The sequence below is a fragment of the Oryzias latipes genome, chromosome 6, assembly GCF_053564925.1.
Source record: "Oryzias latipes strain Hd-rR chromosome 6, Olatipes_Hd-rR_3.1".
NCBI lineage: Eukaryota > Metazoa > Chordata > Actinopteri > Beloniformes > Adrianichthyidae > Oryzias > Oryzias latipes.
The window spans coordinates 10,709,295-10,726,637 of NC_136242.1; the positions used below are offsets into that span (position 1 = coordinate 10,709,295).

General features: G+C 43.6%; 9 non-coding genes and 2 pseudogenes across 9 annotated transcripts; all 11 read right to left on the reverse strand.

Moving 5' to 3' along the window:
- Window positions 1–512: 512 nt before the first annotated feature.
- On the reverse strand, window positions 513–703 carry LOC144992702 (U2 spliceosomal RNA). Its single transcript, XR_013656771.1, has one exon. It is a non-coding gene; the product is annotated as a U2 spliceosomal RNA (small nuclear RNA).
- A 682-nt stretch (window positions 704–1,385) lies between these two features.
- Window positions 1,386–1,576, reverse strand: LOC144992686 (U2 spliceosomal RNA). Its single transcript, XR_013656755.1, has one exon. It is a non-coding gene; the product is annotated as a U2 spliceosomal RNA (small nuclear RNA).
- A 682-nt stretch (window positions 1,577–2,258) lies between these two features.
- LOC144992858 (U2 spliceosomal RNA) lies at window positions 2,259–2,449 on the reverse strand. The gene has a single exon (XR_013656919.1). It is a non-coding gene; the product is annotated as a U2 spliceosomal RNA (small nuclear RNA).
- A 682-nt stretch (window positions 2,450–3,131) lies between these two features.
- On the reverse strand, window positions 3,132–3,322 carry LOC144992687 (U2 spliceosomal RNA). The gene has a single exon (XR_013656756.1). It is a non-coding gene; the product is annotated as a U2 spliceosomal RNA (small nuclear RNA).
- Window positions 3,323–4,004: 682 nt separating this feature from the next.
- LOC144992843 (U2 spliceosomal RNA) lies at window positions 4,005–4,195 on the reverse strand. Its single transcript, XR_013656905.1, has one exon. It is a non-coding gene; the product is annotated as a U2 spliceosomal RNA (small nuclear RNA).
- A 682-nt stretch (window positions 4,196–4,877) lies between these two features.
- On the reverse strand, window positions 4,878–5,068 carry LOC144992688 (U2 spliceosomal RNA). The gene has a single exon (XR_013656757.1). It is a non-coding gene; the product is annotated as a U2 spliceosomal RNA (small nuclear RNA).
- Window positions 5,069–5,742: 674 nt separating this feature from the next.
- On the reverse strand, window positions 5,743–5,921 carry LOC144992899 (U2 spliceosomal RNA; annotated as a pseudogene).
- Window positions 5,922–9,677: 3,756 nt separating this feature from the next.
- LOC144992775 (U2 spliceosomal RNA) lies at window positions 9,678–9,868 on the reverse strand. The gene has a single exon (XR_013656840.1). It is a non-coding gene; the product is annotated as a U2 spliceosomal RNA (small nuclear RNA).
- A 682-nt stretch (window positions 9,869–10,550) lies between these two features.
- Window positions 10,551–10,741, reverse strand: LOC144992816 (U2 spliceosomal RNA). Its single transcript, XR_013656879.1, has one exon. It is a non-coding gene; the product is annotated as a U2 spliceosomal RNA (small nuclear RNA).
- A 682-nt stretch (window positions 10,742–11,423) lies between these two features.
- Window positions 11,424–11,614, reverse strand: LOC144992792 (U2 spliceosomal RNA). The gene has a single exon (XR_013656856.1). It is a non-coding gene; the product is annotated as a U2 spliceosomal RNA (small nuclear RNA).
- A 674-nt stretch (window positions 11,615–12,288) lies between these two features.
- Window positions 12,289–12,466, reverse strand: LOC144992897 (U2 spliceosomal RNA; annotated as a pseudogene).
- Between the last annotated feature and the right edge of the window lie 4,877 nt (window positions 12,467–17,343).

The following is a 17,343-nucleotide window of genomic DNA, read 5'->3' on the forward strand; positions in this document are numbered from 1 at the left end:
CGCTCTCCCCAACATGTAACTTTGCACATCTTCTAATAGTTTATATCTTGCCTCTTTATCATTATAACCATAAAGGTTCAGAAGATTCAGGTCTCTGCCCATAAAGGACAAGCGTGCTAACAGAGCTCTGCCTTGACTCATAGGCTTTATGCTGACTGCATTCAAGTGGATTGAATTTAGCCTTCTAGGGTGTTTTGTGTCACTGATGTGGTACCTTTGAACAACAGCATTGAATGAACACAGCCCCTCCACTACATCAAAAGTTGCATGCTGACGCTGATGCAAAACCTTTAACTTGATGACTTTGAGGACCATGCCCCCTCCACTGCATCAAACGTTTGGCCGTGGATGATGTCATCCATGCCCTGCTGCAACAGCAGACTCCTTGAGAGTGCTGTGACTTGCAAACAGTGTTACAGTCTGGCAGAATTTAATTTCACCTAAACAGTCGTTTTAACATTAATCAAGCACTACCAGCTGGACTAAAAACTTTTTCTTTGTACCAATTTAAAGATGTGGGCATTGTTCCCAGAAACACTGCAATACTGGGTCAATGCATGGAGTGAATAGAGCAAGCTCCACCTTCACATCCGTTCTTCAAAAATCGGCTTAATACGTTGTCCTCCACTGGAGGACATATCAGATATTAAACTGATAAGAACAGATACTACACTTGATCTTAGCCAAAAGGCCGAGAAGCGATAACTAACCACTTCACTGCCAATGAGAGCAACTCTTGCAGCAGGACACTGGACTCATGGACGCCTGTTAATAGGTGGGACTTGGTGACCCACCTCAAATCCCAGCTCCCCACAAAAGCTTCACATGTCCTGATGTGAATGAAAAAAGCAGCCAGTCAGTAGGAAACACTGTCTTGTATACACACCTATGTCGGTTCTAGAATGTAGGTCGTATGAATTCACAAATATCCATATTTGGATCATTTTTCACGTATACATTTAGAGACACAAATTAACCGTAGACACACAAACAGTTGAAGAAAACTTGACTCATAGGCTTTATGCTGACTGCATTCAAGTGGATTGAATTTAGCCTTCTAGGGTGTTTTGTGTCACTGATGTGGTACCTTTGAACAACAGCATTGAATGAACACAGCCCCTCCACTACATCAAAAGTTGCATGCTGACGCTGATGCAAAACCTTTAACTTGATGACTTTGAGGACCATGCCCCCTCCACTGCATCAAACGTTTGGCCGTGGATGATGTCATCCATGCCCTGCTGCAACGGCAGACTCCTTGAGAGTGCTGTGACTTGCAAACAGTGTTACAGTCTGGCAGAATTTAATTTCACCTAAACAGTCGTTTTAACATTAATCAAGCACTACCAGCTGGACTATAAACTTTTTCTTTGTACCAATTTAAAGATGTGGGCACTGTTCCCAGAAACACTGCAATACTGGGTCAATGCATGGAGTGAATAGAGCAAGCTCCACCTTCACATCCGTTCTTCAAAAATCGGCTTAATACGTTGTCCTCCACTGGAGGACATATCAGATATTAAACTGATAAGAACAGATACTACACTTGATCTTAGCCAAAAGGCCGAGAAGCGATAACTAACCACTTCACTGCCAATGAGAGCAACTCTTGCAGCAGGACACTGGACTCATGGACGCCTGTTAATAGGTGGGACTTGGTGACCCACCTCAAATCCCAGCTCCCCACAAAAGCTTCACATGTCCTGATGTGAATGAAAAAAGCAGCCAGTCAGTAGGAAACACTGTCTTGTATACACACCTATGTCGGTTCTAGAATGTAGGTCGTATGAATTCACAAATATCCATATTTGGATCATTTTTCACGTATACATTTAGAGACACAAATTAACCGTAGACACACAAACAGTTGAAGAAAACTTGACTCATAGGCTTTATGCTGACTGCATTCAAGTGGATTGAATTTAGCCTTCTAGGGTGTTTTGTGTCACTGATGTGGTACCTTTGAACAACAGCATTGAATGAACACAGCCCCTCCACTGCATCAAAAGTTGCATGCTGACGCTGATGCAAAACCTTTAACTTGATGACTTTGAGGACCATGCCCCCTCCACTGCATCAAACGTTTGGCCGTGGATGATGTCATCCATGCCCTGCTGCAACAGCAGACTCCTTGAGAGTGCTGTGACTTGCAAACAGTGTTACAGTCTGGCAGAATTTAATTTCACCTAAACAGTCGTTTTAACATTAATCAAGCACTACCAGCTGGACTAAAAACTTTTTCTTTGTACCAATTTAAAGATGTGGGCACTGTTCCCAGAAACACTGCAATACTGGGTCAATGCATGGAGTGAATAGAGCAAGCTCCACCTTCACATCCGTTCTTCAAAAATCGGCTTAATACGTTGTCTTCCACTGGAGGACATATCAGATATTAAACTGTTAAGAACAGATACTACACTTGATCTTAGCCAAAAGGCCGAGAAGCGATAACTAACCACTTCACTGCCAATGAGAGCAACTCTTGCAGCAGGACACTGGACTCATGGACGCCTGTTAATAGGTGGGACTTGGTGACCCACCTCAAATCCCAGCTCCCCACAAAAGCTTCACATGTCCTGATGTGAATGAAAAAAGCAGCCAGTCAGTAGGAAACACTGTCTTGTATACACACCTATGTCGGTTCTAGAATGTAGGTCGTATGAATTCACAAATATCCATATTTGGATCATTTTTCACGTATACATTTCGAGACACAAATTAACCGTAGACACACAAACAGTTGAAGAAAACTTGACTCATAGGCTTTATGCTGACTGCATTCAAGTGGATTGAATTTAGCCTTCTAGGGTGTTTTGTGTCACTGATGTGGTACCTTTGAACAACAGCATTGAATGAACACAGCCCCTCCACTACATCAAAAGTTGCATGCTGACGCTGATGCAAAACCTTTAACTTGATGACTTTGAGGACCATGCCCCCTCCACTGCATCAAACGTTTGGCCGTGGATGATGTCATCCATGCCCTGCTGCAACAGCAGACTCCTTGAGAGTGCTGTGACTTGCAAACAGTGTTACAGTCTGGCAGAATTTAATTTCACCTAAACAGTCGTTTTAACATTAATCAAGCACTACCAGCTGGACTAAAAACTTTTTCTTTGTACCAATTTAAAGATGTGGGCACTGTTCCCAGAAACACTGCAATACTGGGTCAATGCATGGAGTGAATAGAGCAAGCTCCACCTTCACATCCGTTCTTCAAAAATCGGCTTAATACGTTGTCCTCCACTGGAGGACATATCAGATATTAAACTGATAAGAACAGATACTACACTTGATCTTAGCCAAAAGGCCGAGAAGCGATAACTAACCACTTCACTGCCAATGAGAGCAACTCTTGCAGCAGGACACTGGACTCATGGACGCCTGTTAATAGGTGGGACTTGGTGACCCACCTCAAATCCCAGCTCCCCACAAAAGCTTCACATGTCCTGATGTGAATGAAAAAAGCAGCCAGTCAGTAGGAAACACTGTCTTGTATACACACCTATGTCGGTTCTAGAATGTAGGTCGTATGAATTCACAAATATCCATATTTGGATCATTTTTCACGTATACATTTAGAGACACAAATTAACCGTAGACACACAAACAGTTGAAGAAAACTTGACTCATAGGCTTTATGCTGACTGCATTCAAGTGGATTGAATTTAGCCTTCTAGGGTGTTTTGTGTCACTGATGTGGTACCTTTGAACAACAGCATTGAATGAACACAGCCCCTCCACTACATCAAAAGTTGCATGCTGACGCTGATGCAAAACCTTTAACTTGATGACTTTGAGGACCATGCCCCCTCCACTGCATCAAACGTTTGGCCGTGGATGATGTCATCCATGCCCTGCTGCAACAGCAGACTCCTTGAGAGTGCTGTGACTTGCAAACAGTGTTACAGTCTGGCAGAATTTAATTTCACCTAAACAGTCGTTTTAACATTAATCAAGCACTACCAGCTGGACTATAAACTTTTTCTTTGTACCAATTTAAAGATGTGGGCACTGTTCCCAGAAACACTGCAATACTGGGTCAATGCATGGAGTGAATAGAGCAAGCTCCACCTTCACATCTGTTCTTCAAAAATCGGCTTTCTACGTTGTCCTCCACTGGAGGACATATCAGATATTAAACTGATAAGAACAGATACTACACTTGATCTTAGCCAAAAGGCCGAGAAGCGATAACTAACCACTTCACTGCCAATGAGAGCAACTCTTGCAGCAGGACACTGGACTCATGGACGCCTGTTAATAGGTGGGACTTGGTGACCCACCTCAAATCCCAGCTCCCCACAAAAGCTTCACGTGTCCTGATGTGAATGAAAAAAGCAGCCAGTCAGTAGGAAACACTGTCTTGTATACACACCTATGTCGGTTCTAGAATGTAGGTCGTATGAATTCACAAATATCCATATTTGGATCATTTTTCACGTATACATTTAGAGACACAAATTAACCGTAGACACACAAACAGTTGAAGAAAACTTGACTCATAGGCTTTATGCTGACTGCATTCAAGTGGATTGAATTTAGCCTTCTAGGGTGTTTTGTGTCACTGATGTGGTACCTTTGAACAACAGCATTGAATGAACACAGCCCCTCCACTACATCAAAAGTTGCATGCTGACGCTGATGCAAAACCTTTAACTTGATGACTTTGAGGACCATGCCCCCTCCACTGCATCAAACGTTTGGCCGTGGATGATGTCATCCATGCCCTGCTGCAACGGCAGACTCCTTGAGAGTGCTGTGACTTGCAAACAGTGTTACAGTCTGGCAGAATTTAATTTCACCTAAACAGTCGTTTTAACATTAATCAAGCACTACCAGCTGGACTATAAACTTTTTCTTTGTACCAATTTAAAGATGTGGGCACTGTTCCCAGAAACACTGCAATACTGGGTCAATGCATGGAGTGAATAGAGCAAGCTCCACCTTCACATCCGTTCTTCAAAAATCGGCTTAATACGTTGTCCTCCACTGGAGGACATATCAGATATTAAACTGATAAGAACAGATACTACACTTGATCTTAGCCAAAAGGCCGAGAAGCGATAACTAACCACTTCACTGCCAATGAGAGCAAGTCTTGCAGCAGGACACTGGACTCATGGACGCCTGTTAATAGGTGGGACTTGGTGACCCACCTCAAATCCCAGCTCCCCACAAAAGCTTCACATGTCCTGATGTGAATGAAAAAAGCAGCCAGTCAGTAGGAAACACTGTCTTGTATACACACCTATGTCGGTTCTAGAATGTAGGTCGTATGAATTCACAAATATCCATATTTGGATCATTTTTCACGTATACATTTAGAGACACAAATTAACCGTAGACACACAAACAGTTGAAGAAAACTTGATTCATAGGCTTTATGCTGACTGCATTCAAGTGGATTGAATTTAGCCTTCTAGGGTGTTTTGTGTCACTGATGTGGTACCTTTGAACAACAGCATTGAATGAACACAGCCCCTCCACTACATCAAAAGTTGCATGCTGACGCTGATGCAAAACCTTTAACTTGATGACTTTGAGGACCATGCCCCCTCCACTGCATCAAACGTTTGGCCGTGGATGATGTCATCCATGCCCTGCTGCAACAGCAGACTCCTTGAGAGTGCTGTGACTTGCAAACAGTCTGGCAGAATTTAATTTCACCTAAACAGTCGTTTTAACATTAATCAAGCACTACCAGCTGGACTAAAAACTTTTTCTTTGTACCAATTTAAAGATGTGGGCACTGTTCCCAGAAACACTGCAATACTGGGTCAATGCATGGAGTGAATAGAGCAAGCTCCACCTTCACATCCGTTCTTCAAAAATCGGCTTAATACGTTGTCCTCCACTGGAGGACATATCAGATATTAAACTGATAAGAACAGATTTTTTTTTTTTTTATAAAAGTTTATTTATTCAGGTACAACTGCAAAGGTCAGAATGTTTCAAATGGTGTTAAGCCGTTATTTCCCTGAGTCTTGGAGTGAGGCACCGGTGGCCCTCCAGTCATCTTCTTGTAGGCATTTTAAGGATCTTTGTGTGGTGCTCAGAGGAGGTCCACCCCTTTGTGCTCCTCCACACCTGCCTTTGCCGGAGAGCCAGGCCGTCGCTGCTTTGACCTTTATCCTGTAGGACTCCAGCTCCTCCCATCCGAATGGCCGACAAGGCGATTCTTCTTTGTGGATGTGTTCATGGCCTGCCGCCTGCAGTCATGGCAAGGTGTACCGTTGCTGCGGCCAATCGAATCACACCCACGGGGGGGATCTGCCTGTGCTTTCTCACCAGCAAATTCCTGGAAGTCCACATGGCGTCTTTTATGGCGGCTAGGGAGAGCCATTGTGATGCAGTGCATTCAGCCTTCCGAACTGAGATTGGCCTCCTCCCATAGAGCACTAGTTGTGCTGTAAGGTCTTCCATTGCTGGCAAGTACGGGAAGCCGGAGGAGCTAGCTGTCGCCCACTGGTCTACAGCAGCACTGCACTCCCAGAACAGGTGCCTCACCGTCTCTGGCGCGCCACAACCTGGACGGGGGCAAAGTGGATTTCTGGACATGCCCCGGGAGTGCATAACGGTCCTGACCGGGAGAACCTCATGAGCCACCATCCACGACAGATCTTTCAGCCGGTTGGGAAGAAGAGGATGGTTCACCAGGTACCAGACTCTCTTCGACTCCTCTGCTTCAAAACCTCGCACCCGGCAAATGGGCGCTTGCTCCTGTGCAGAAGAAATAAGCAGTCTATGATTTATCAGTTTAGCCCTGTTTGATCCTTCCAAGTTGAATTTCTGAAGAAAGATTTGTATTTCTCTGTAGTTTTTGTTTAAGGTGAAGGACATTGGGGTTCTCAGATCAATGTTTCCCAGACCTAACTTTTTAACATAGACTCCCATCCAAAATCTGACCAGTGCAGCTGTCCTCACGTTTTTAGTATCGCCCACAATATGCTTGATATGCAAGCTGGTATAGCGCGCTCCAAGAAAAAGATACAGGTCCGGTACACCCTTACCCCCTTTTTCTTTTGGGCTTTTCAATATTTCTCTTTTCAGCCTTTCCCATTTAGAATTCCACAAAAAATGGAACATTTCTCGTTCCAAGGTTCTCCTGACTCTAAATGGTGGCATAAACACTGAGCTAATTAACAAAAATAAAGGGAGGATTACCGCTTTCAAAACCAGAACTTTCCCCTCCATTGTTAGCTTTCTTGTTGACCAAAAGCCCAGTCTTTGTCGCACTTTTGAAACTACTTCTGGCCAGTTATTTCCACCCTCGCCCTCTTTGTCAAACCACACTCCCAAGATTTTCTGATTATTTGAGGTCACCTGCAAGGATAAGCTTTCCGTTTCAGTCTGTGTCCATGGTCCATAAAATTGAAACTTGGTCTTATGTCTGTTTAGTTTTGCTCCAGAAGCTTGACCATACCACTCGGTCAGTTCCAGTGCTCTGGTTATTGACCGGCTGTCTGCACTTATAATATTGATGTCGTCCATATATAAAAGGCACTTCACATCAAGGCCTCCAGTCCCTGGTATGTGAAGACCTTTGATGTATCCGTCTGTCCTCAATATCTGTGCCAGAGGTTCTACGCAGAGAATATACAGTAGGGCTGACAAAGGGCAACCTTGTCGCACACCAGAACCAATGTTAACTTTCTTTGTTAAAAGACCATTTACAGCCACTCTACTGGTGATGTTTTTGTAGAGCAATTTTATCCATCTGATAAAGCGTTCTGGGAGACCAAGTCTTCCTAGCAGCAAAAACAGGTACTGATGGGATACACGATCAAAGGCTTTTTCAAAATCCAGATTCATTATTGCCAAACGGTTTTTCCTATCTTTACAGAGACTGATCAAGTCTCTTATGAGAGTGAGATGATCCGTTATTTTCCGTCCAGGTATGGCACAAACCTGATCCTGATGCACCAGGTCCTCTAGACAAGGTGTTAGTCTGGAAGCAAGAAGTTTGCTGAAGAGTTTACAGTCCACATTGAGTAAGGAAATGGGTCTCCAATTCTTTAAGTCTGTCTTTTCTTTGGTTTTGTAAATCAATTTTACGATGCCAGTCCTGAAACTGTCAGGTAACTGGTCCACGTTTTCAAATTCTGTGAACAAAGTTAACATGTCTGGTGCTAATACGTCCCAAAAGGTCAGATAGAACTCCACAGGGAGCCCATCCTTACCTGGCGATTTCCTTTTCTCAAAGGCTGTCAGACACTTGGTCAATTCTGTCACAGATAAATCCTGGGTTAACGTCTCAAAATTTGAGTTTAGTTGAGTTTGTTCCACTTTAGTCAGAATGTCATGTAAAACATCTTCGTTTAACATTTTAGTGCGATATAGTTCGTTGTAATAGTCTTCAAGGGTCGTAAGTACCTCTTCTGTGGTTTGGGTGAAGGAGCCATCTCCTTTTTGGAGAGTTACCATGGTGTCAGTTTTACTGATGACTTTCTTAAAGAAAAAACGTGTACATTTTTCCCCCTCTTCTATCTCTCGTTCTCTGCTTCTAATAATGGCTCCTTTACTAGCTTTCTCTGTTAATTCCATCATTTCTTTTTTTATGTCTTTAATTTCTTCATTAAAGTCCATCCCTTGGTTATTTAAATTGTAGTACCTTTGTAAGCGCCTCTGGAGGTCAGTCATGCATCTTTTATCTTTTGCTTTTCCCTTTCTACCAGCTGTTTTAAAGAAGCTCTGAGTTCTTTTTTTAACCATCTCCCACCAAGGGGCCCTCAAAGTATACAGGTCTTGCAGTGTTTGCCATCCCTTGTACAGTTCTTTGTACTCTGCCACGACATCTTCCTGCTCTAAAAGTGAGCAGTTTAGCTTCCAGAGACCTTTCCCTGGTGTTACACTCAGTTTTAACTCAACTGTACACGTTAGCATGTGGTGGTCTGAGAAAAAGGCTGGGGTAAGTGTGGCATTTATGGGGGGACAGTCTCTAGTGAACACATAATCTATGCGTGATGCGACAGAGTTGTCCCAATTGGACCAAGTAAACCCATCATTGATCAAATGTAGAGTTTTATAACAGTCAGTCAGCCTAAAATCCTGAACCATACGCCTTAGCAAATGAGATGTTTTATCCAATTTATAAAATGTCCCAGTTTTATTTCGGTCTGTCCTGCTTAGTATGCAGTTAAAGTCCCCTACCATTATGAACGGCGCTCTCCCCAACATGTAACTTTGCACATCTTCTAATAGTTTATATCTTGCCTCTTTATCATTATAACCATAAAGGTTCAGAAGATTCAGGTCTCTGCCCATAAAGGACAAGCGTGCTAACAGAGCTCTGCCTTGACTCATAGGCTTTATGCTGACTGCATTCAAGTGGATTGAATTTAGCCTTCTAGGGTGTTTTGTGTCACTGATGTGGTACCTTTGAACAACAGCATTGAATGAACACAGCCCCTCCACTACATCAAAAGTTGCATGCTGACGCTGATGCAAAACCTTTAACTTGATGACTTTGAGGACCATGCCCCCTCCACTGCATCAAACGTTTGGCCGTGGATGATGTCATCCATGCCCTGCTGCAACAGCAGACTCCTTGAGAGTGCTGTGACTTGCAAACAGTGTTACAGTCTGGCAGAATTTAATTTCACCTAAACAGTCGTTTTAACATTAATCAAGCACTACCAGCTGGACTAAAAACTTTTTCTTTGTACCAATTTAAAGATGTGGGCACTGTTCCCAGAAACACTGCAATACTGGGTCAATGCATGGAGTGAATAGAGCAAGCTCCACCTTCACATCCGTTCTTCAAAAATCGGCTTAATACGTTGTCCTCCACTGGAGGACATATCAGATATTAAACTGATAAGAACAGATACTAAACTTGATCTTAGCCAAAAGGCCGAGAAGCGATAACTAACCACTTCACTGCCAATGAGAGCAAGTCTTGCAGCAGGACACTGGACTCATGGACGCCTGTTAATAGGTGGGACTTGGTGACCCACCTCAAATCCCAGCTCCCCACAAAAGCTTCACATGTCCTGATGTGAATGAAAAAAGCAGCCAGTCAGTAGGAAACACTGTCTTGTATACACACCTATGTCGGTTCTAGAATGTAGGTCGTATGAATTCACAAATATCCATATTTGGATCATTTTTCACGTATACATTTAGAGACACAAATTAACCGTAGACACACAAACAGTTGAAGAAAACTTGACTCATAGGCTTTATGCTGACTGCATTCAAGTGGATTGAATTTAGCCTTCTAGGGTGTTTTGTGTCACTGATGTGGTACCTTTGAACAACAGCATTGAATGAACACAGCCCCTCCACTACATCAAAAGTTGCATGCTGACGCTGATGCAAAACCTTTAACTTGATGACTTTGAGGACCATGCCCCCTCCACTGCATCAAACGTTTGGCCGTGGATGATGTCATCCATGCCCTGCTGCAACAGCAGACTCCTTGAGAGTGCTGTGACTTGCAAACAGTGTTACAGTCTGGCAGAATTTAATTTCACCTAAACAGTCGTTTTAACATTAATCAAGCACTACCAGCTGGACTAAAAACTTTTTCTTTGTACCAATTTAAAGATGTGGGCACTGTTCCCAGAAACACTGCAATACTGGGTCAATGCATGGAGTGAATAGAGCAAGCTCCACCTTCACATCCGTTCTTCAAAAATCGGCTTAATACGTTGTGCTCCACTGGAGGACATATCAGATATTAAACTGATAAGAACAGATACTACACTTGATCTTAGCCAAAAGGCCGAGAAGCGATAACTAACCACTTCACTGCCAATGAGAGCAACTCTTGCAGCAGGACACTGGACTCATGGACGCCTGTTAATAGGTGGGACTTGGTGACCCACCTCAAATCCCAGCTCCCCACAAAAGCTTCACATGTCCTGATGTGAATGAAAAAAGCAGCCAGTCAGTAGGAAACACTGCCTTGTATACACACCTATGTCGGTTCTAGAATGTAGGTCGTATGAATTCACAAATATCCATATTTGGATCATTTTTCACGTATACATTTAGAGACACAAATTAACCGTAGACACACAAACAGTTGAAGAAAACTTGACTCATAGGCTTTATGCTGACTGCATTCAAGTGGATTGAATTTAGCCTTCTAGGGTGTTTTGTGTCACTGATGTGGTACCTTTGAACAACAGCATTGAATGAACACAGCCCCTCCACTGCATCAAAAGTTGCATGCTGACGCTGATGCAAAACCTTTAACTTGATGACTTTGAGGACCATGCCCCCTCCACTGCATCAAACGTTTGGCCGTGGATGATGTCATCCATGCCCTGCTGCAACAGCAGACTCCTTGAGAGTGCTGTGACTTGCAAACAGTGTTACAGTCTGGCAGAATTTAATTTCACCTAAATAGTCGTTTTAACATTAATCAAGCACTACCAGCTGGACTAAAAACTTTTTCTTTGTACCAATTTAAAGATGTGGGCACTGTTCCCAGAAACACTGCAATACTGGGTCAATGCATGGAGTGAATAGAGCAAGCTGCACCTTCACATCCGTTCTTCAAAAATCGGCTTAATACGTTGTCCTCCACTGGAGGACATATCAGATATTAAACTGATAAGAACAGATACTACACTTGATCTTAGCCAAAAGGCCGAGAAGCGATAACTAACCACTTCACTGCCAATGAGAGCAACTCTTGCAGCAGGACACTGGACTCATGGACGCCTGTTAATAGGTGGGACTTGGTGACCCACCTCAAATCCCAGCTCCCCACAAAAGCTTCACGTGTCCTGATGTGAATGAAAAAAGCAGCCAGTCAGTAGGAAACACTGTCTTGTATACACACCTATGTCGGTTCTAGAATGTAGGTCGTATGAATTCACAAATATCCATATTTGGATCATTTTTCACGTATACATTTAGAGACACAAATTAACCGTAGACACACAAACAGTTGAAGAAAACTTGACTCATAGGCTTTATGCTGACTGCATTCAAGTGGATTGAATTTAGCCTTCTAGGGTGTTTTGTGTCACTGATGTGGTACCTTTGAACAACAGCATTGAATGAACACAGCCCCTCCACTACATCAAAAGTTGCATGCTGACGCTGATGCAAAACCTTTAACTTGATGACTTTGAGGACCATGCCCCCTCCACTGCATCAAACGTTTGGCCGTGGATGATGTCATCCATGCCCTGCTGCAACAGCAGACTCCTTGAGAGTGCTGTGACTTGCAAACAGTCTGGCAGAATTTAATTTCACCTAAACAGTCGTTTTAACATTAATCAAGCACTACCAGCTGGACTAAAAACTTTTTCTTTGTACCAATTTAAAGATGTGGGCACTGTTCCCAGAAACACTGCAATACTGGGTCAATGCATGGAGTGAATAGAGCAAGCTCCACCTTCACATCCGTTCTTCAAAAATCGGCTTAATACGTTGTCCTCCACTGGAGGACATATCAGATATTAAACTGATAAGAACAGATTTTTTTTTTTTTATAAAAGTTTATTTATTCAGGTACAACTGCAAAGGTCAGAATGTTTCAAATGGTGTTAAGCCGTTATTTCCCTGAGTCTTGGAGTGAGGCACCGGTGGCCCTCCAGTCATCTTCTTGTAGGCATTTTAAGGATCTTTGTGTGGTGCTCAGAGGAGGTCCACCCCTTTGTGCTCCTCCACACCTGCCTTTGCCGGAGAGCCAGGCCGTCGCTGCTTTGACCTTTATCCTGTAGGACTCCAGCTCCTCCCATCCGAATGGGCGACAAGGCGATTCTTTTTTGTGGATGTGTTCATGGCCTGCCGCCTGCAGTCATGGCAAGGTGTACCGTTGCTGCGGCCAATCGAATCACACCCACGGGGGGGATCTGCCTGTGCTTTCTCACCAGCAAATTCCTGGAAGTCCACATGGCGTCTTTTATGGCGGCTAGGGAGAGCCATTGTGATGCAGTGCATTCAGCCTTCCGAACTGAGATTGGCCTCCTCCCATAGAGCACTAGTTGTGCTGTAAGGTCTTCCATTGCTGGCAAGTACGGGAAGCCGGAGGAGCTAGCTGTCGCCCACTGGTCTACAGCAGCACTGCACTCCCAGAACAGGTGCCTCACCGTCTCTGGCGCGCCACAACCTGGACGGGGGCAAAGTGGATTTCTGGACATGCCCCGGGAGTGCATAACGGTCCTGACCGGGAGAACCTCATGAGCCACCATCCACGACAGATCTTTCAGCCGGTTGGGAAGAAGAGGATGGTTCACCAGGTACCAGACTCTCTTCGACTCCTCTGCTTCAAAACCTCGCACCCGGCAAATGGGCGCTTGCTCCTGTGCAGAAGAAATAAGCAGTCTATGATTTATCAGTTTAGCCCTGTTTGATCCTTCCAAGTTGAATTTCTGAAGAAAGATTTGTATTTCTCTGTAGTTTTTGTTTAAGGTGAAGGACATTGGGGTTCTCAGATCAATGTTTCCCAGACCTAACTTTTTAACATAGACTCCCATCCAAAATCTGACCAGTGCAGCTGTCCTCACGTTTTTAGTATCGCCCACAATATGCTTGATATGCAAGCTGGTATAGCGCGCTCCAAGAAAAAGATACAGGTCCGGTACACCCTTACCCCCTTTTTCTTTTGGGCTTTTCAATATTTCTCTTTTCAGCCTTTCCCATTTAGAATTCCACAAAAAATGGAACATTTCTCGTTCCAAGGTTCTCCTGACTCTAAATGGTGGCATAAACACTGAGCTAATTAACAAAAATAAAGGGAGGATTACCGCTTTCAAAACCAGAACTTTCCCCTCCATTGTTAGCTTTCTTGTTGACCAAAAGCCCAGTCTTTGTCGCACTTTTGAAACTACTTCTGGCCAGTTATTTCCACCCTCGCCCTCTTTGTCAAACCACACTCCCAAGATTTTCTGATTATTTGAGGTCACCTGCAAGGATAAGCTTTCCGTTTCAGTCTGTGTCCATGGTCCATAAAATTGAAACTTGGTCTTATGTCTGTTTAGTTTTGCTCCAGAAGCTTGACCATACCACTCGGTCAGTTCCAGTGCTCTGGTTATTGACCGGCTGTCTGCACTTATAATATTGATGTCGTCCATATATAAAAGGCACTTCACATCAAGGCCTCCAGTCCCTGGTATGTGAAGACCTTTGATGTATCCGTCTGTCCTCAATATCTGTGCCAGAGGTTCTACGCAGAGAATATACAGTAGGGCTGACAAAGGGCAACCTTGTCGCACACCAGAACCAATGTTAACTTTCTTTGTTAAAAGACCATTTACAGCCACTCTACTGGTGATGTTTTTGTAGAGCAATTTTATCCATCTGATAAAGCGTTCTGGGAGACCAAGTCTTCCTAGCAGCAAAAACAGGTACTGATGGGATACACGATCAAAGGCTTTTTCAAAATCCAGATTCATTATTGCCAAACGGTTTTTCCTATCTTTACAGAGACTGATCAAGTCTCTTATGAGAGTGAGATGATCCGTTATTTTCCGTCCAGGTATGGCACAAACCTGATCCTGATGCACCAGGTCCTCTAGACAAGGTGTTAGTCTGGAAGCAAGAAGTTTGCTGAAGAGTTTACAGTCCACATTGAGTAAGGAAATGGGTCTCCAATTCTTTAAGTCTGTCTTTTCTTTGGTTTTGTAAATCAATTTTACGATGCCAGTCCTGAAACTGTCAGGTAACTGGTCCACGTTTTCAAATTCTGTGAACAAAGTTAACATGTCTGGTGCTAATACGTCCCAAAAGGTCAGATAGAACTCCACAGGGAGCCCATCCTTACCTGGCGATTTCCTTTTCTCAAAGGCTGTCAGACACTTGGTCAATTCTGTCACAGATAAATCCTGGGTTAACGTCTCAAAATTTGAGTTTAGTTGAGTTTGTTCCACTTTAGTCAGAATGTCATGTAAAACATCTTCGTTTAACATTTTAGTGCGATATAGTTCGTTGTAATAGTCTTCAAGGGTCGTAAGTACCTCTTCTGTGGTTTGGGTGAAGGAGCCATCTCCTTTTTGGAGAGTTACCATGGTGTCAGTTTTACTGATGACTTTCTTAAAGAAAAAACGTGTACATTTTTCCCCCTCTTCTATCTCTCGTTCTCTGCTTCTAATAATGGCTCCTTTACTAGCTTTCTCTGTTAATTCCATCATTTCTTTTTTTATGTCTTTAATTTCTTCATTAAAGTCCATCCCTTGGTTATTTAAATTGTAGTACCTTTGTAAGCGCCTCTGGAGGTCAGTCATGCATCTTTTATCTTTTGCTTTTCCCTTTCTACCAGCTGTTTTAAAGAAGCTCTGAGTTCTTTTTTTAACCATCTCCCACCAAGGGGCCCTCAAAGTATACAGGTCTTGCAGTGTTTGCCATCCCTTGTACAGTTCTTTGTACTCTGCCACGACATCTTCCTGCTCTAAAAGTGAGCAGTTTAGCTTCCAGAGACCTTTCCCTGGTGTTACACTCAGTTTTAACTCAACTGTACACGTTAGCATGTGGTGGTCTGAGAAAAAGGCTGTGGTAAGTGTGGCATTTATGGGGGGACAGTCTCTAGTGAACACATAATCTATGCGTGATGCGACAGAGTTGTCCCAATTGGACCAAGTAAACCCATCATTGATCAAATGTAGAGTTTTATAACAGTCAGTCAGCCTAAAATCCTGAACCATACGCCTTAGCAAATGAGATGTTTTATCCAATTTATAAAATGTCCCAGTTTTATTTCGGTCTGTCCTGCTTAGTATGCAGTTAAAGTCCCCTACCATTATGAACGGCGCTCTCCCCAACATGTAACTTTGCACATCTTCTAATAGTTTATATCTTGCCTCTTTATCATTATAACCATAAAGGTTCAGAAGATTCAGGTCTCTGCCCATAAAGGACAAGCGTGCTAACAGAGCTCTGCCATCTCGTATCACAGTGAAGCCTTTAACCAATATATAAGGATTTTTGATTAAGATGGCTACACCGTCGTTTTTGTTTTCATTTGATCCACTCCACAGCGATCTATTTGGCCACAAATCTTCCCACGTTTTATAACTACTGCAGTACGGGATACCGCACTCTTGTAGACAAATTACATCAGACTTTACACTTTGTAAGTATGCTAGGATACCGTTTGCTCTGACTTGAGATTTTACGCTTCTTACATTTATTGTCGCTAGGGTAATTGTCATGAGAGAGACGGTTAAGGTAGGTATTGTCCTGTAAGGGAGGGAGACCAAATTGTGATTGTCCTTTTATGTCCCATCTGTTGGGAGGAAAACTCTGTCCAAATCTCGGGCCGTCAAAACTGACGGGTTGGGTTTCTTTGTATTTTCAACTGCTGATGTAATTTCCTGATGCAAGTCAACTTCATGTTGTGAGTTCATGGGTGTCGACTGTAGATTAAAGGCCAAAAAGGAAATTTCATTGGGGGAGTCTGGGGGGAAGAATACACGCGATTCTTCACTAAAGGATTCCTTTGTAGGATCCTCAGTTTTGCCCTTCTTTTCTACTGCCAGCAGAGAGTCTGATGATGACACCGGAGCTGGGGCCTCATTTATAAAACTTTGCGTAGGATTTGCGTCAGAAGTGGCGTACGGATGAAACATAGGATGTGCGTACGCACAGAAATATTCGGAGTTATAAAACCGTGCGCACGCACATCCTACGCATCTTTCCCTTTATAAATCACAACCGATTCTAAATGCAGCGCAGCTTTTGCGGCTACATGACACGCCCATAGTTGCCCATAAATAGTCCGTGAAACGCCCACAAATTAATATTCATGGCTTGCTAAATCATGGCAAACACAGAGGGGAAATCAAAAAAACGTAACTTCACTCAATGTGAAGTAGAAGTTATCGTTGGCGAGGTGAAAAAGAGGAGAAAACGTTATTTGGAGGGCACAGTGTGGGCATTACTAATGCCAAAAAGGCACGTGAGCGGCAAACGGTGGCAGACGCCGTAAATGCTGTAGCCTCTCAACCTCGGACGTGGCCGAAATAAAAAAGAAATGAAAGAAATGATCGGACATCAAAGTCGAGGCAAAAGAACGTCTAGCGCTGCATCGGCAGAGTGTGTCCGCCACGTGTGGGGGGGGGGGGGGGGACCGGAGCTGACCCCTCTTGATGAGAAACTGTCCGCTATTATTGGGGAATCCCTATTAAGTCCCCCTTATCGGCGTCCTCCTCCGCCTCAGTCACCTGACTGAGACGGAGGAGGACGCCGACGCGCCAGGGTCAGGGTGACACAGGTAAGAGAAATAATTAAAATGAATGCAGTCAAGTCACATGTATGCAGGCTACACAATTACAGATTATTAATATAGAACAATTTTATTTTAGTTGCTGGGTGTTCCAGCGGGGCCAGTGGTTACGATGCTGCAGCTGAGCAGCCGTCTGGACCCAGCGTCTCCACGGCACG